At 36.5% G+C, this 1,760-nt stretch overlaps 1 long non-coding RNA gene across 1 annotated transcript; it reads right to left on the bottom strand.

Annotated features, from left to right (window-relative positions):
• Positions 1-763: 763 nt before the first annotated feature.
• LOC124683243 lies at positions 764-1,504 on the bottom strand. Its single transcript, XR_006996607.1, has 3 exons — positions 1,488-1,504; positions 851-1,371; positions 764-783 (listed from the first exon to the last, which is right to left on the bottom strand). It is a non-coding gene; the product is annotated as an uncharacterized LOC124683243 (long non-coding RNA).
• Between the last annotated feature and the right edge of the window lie 256 nt (positions 1,505-1,760).

The raw sequence follows: 1,760 nt of genomic DNA, 5'->3' as shown, positions 1-1,760 counted from the left end.
GAACAAATAAATCAATTAATACAGAAATAGCAAACGGAGGAGATACCGGATGCAAGATGCATTCGACAATGGTTGTCCTGTGGAGACCCTGCCATGCCTTCTTTTCATAGCTTTGATGCGCTGTTAAGTTGAAAAATCAACCAATGAGAACAAATATACTATCATACCAAGGGAATAGGAAGAAAAGGTTGAACCTATCCTCCAATTTTCACATTAATGGCCGTAGATAATATGAAAATATAGCAATTTACATGTCAGCCAGTGAAACACCAAATGAATAGCTTTTGCCTGCACATCATATGCCAAAAGGAGTTTTACCTGACCTAAATAAGTCTAAGAACCATATACAAAATGGGTATACTAATTATGTGGATGCCTGCACAATTTTTTCCAGCCAGATACTACATCTTTGTGCTGGCATGGCAAATAAAGATAATAAATAGGCAGCGAATGGAGCAGAGAAGCAGGCAGCACCGAGAAAATAATAAATAACACTAAGCATTAATGATAGATTTGTAAGTATGTCTACAGTCTTTTGCATCAGACTAATCTTAATCTGAACCTGGTATAGCATAACACTATCTACACTCACACATATAAGAACAAGGCTTCTAAGGATTTACCTAGAATTATCCAGAAGACTTTGTTGTACCAAGAAAAGAGTGTAGATGCCATACCACTTGTTGTGCTTAAACAACCAAATTGTGCCGAGTGTAAATCAGGGTGAATATTCATCTATGGCAATGTACAGTAACCATAAATTTACTAACCATACCACTATACCTCGGAGCATGCTATATGACATCCTCAAATATGAGAAACGTTTGATTTTGTTTTAGGTATGGAATACCTCGGAGCATGCTATATGACATCCTCAAATATGAGAAACGTTTGATTTTGTTTTAGGTATGGAAGTCTAAGATGCAAATTAAATAAGGAGGTTCTAGTGGCATAGATATATGATAATCTAGGATAAAATCTCAGAAACAAATTTAGTAGTTTGGTTTTGGTGGTTGACCTACAGGCAAGATATCTCTTCACTTGAAAATTTATTCTATAGAGCAAAGCAAATTCTTTAACAGCTATGATCGGTGCAGAACATATTAGTATGTCTTCAGCACCTAGAAGAGGTCTATGACAGAAAGCTGGTTATCTGAAACCAAATTTTACCTGTACATGAAATCTGAGAAGCGAACGCATCCAAGAGTAAGCAAATGATGACTCAGCTACAGATTTCAATCCCATCTTTTGAAATTATAGATAATATTTCTCAACCAAATCCAAGAGGTTTGTTTCCCAATCTTTATGCATTATACCTTCACCTTATTTACGGTCCATGTAGCAATCCCTATCAATCCAGATAATTTATACCTACGATTCAACATATCAGAAGATCACTTCATCAGCTGCCCAATGTGCAGAGGAAAAAACTACAAACTGAAGGGAAGGTTAAGCATTCTTGGATAATTTTTTTTTGTTGTCCTTACCATGGTTGTCTTTGCAGTTCCTTTTCTGTGTTGGATCTTGGCCTCGCGGTAGGTCTTGCATATACCATCTCAAAATTGACCGCTTAGCTTGAATATCAAGGATCTAATTGGATATAAATTTTAAAAGTTGTATACGCACCCATAACACGAATTCATCTCCAAGAATATGTATATGCAACTTAGATTAAAATCTGAACCAGAGGTTAGAAATCTTACTTGCTCTATAGTGGAGTCTGGCCTGCAGACATCGCCTGATTCAGGGAAGAAGAGGAG

The sequence above is a fragment of the Lolium rigidum genome, chromosome 1, assembly GCF_022539505.1.
Source record: "Lolium rigidum isolate FL_2022 chromosome 1, APGP_CSIRO_Lrig_0.1, whole genome shotgun sequence".
In the NCBI taxonomy this organism is placed as follows: domain Eukaryota; kingdom Viridiplantae; phylum Streptophyta; class Magnoliopsida; order Poales; family Poaceae; genus Lolium; species Lolium rigidum.
This window is presented reverse-complemented; position numbering and strand designations above follow the sequence as displayed.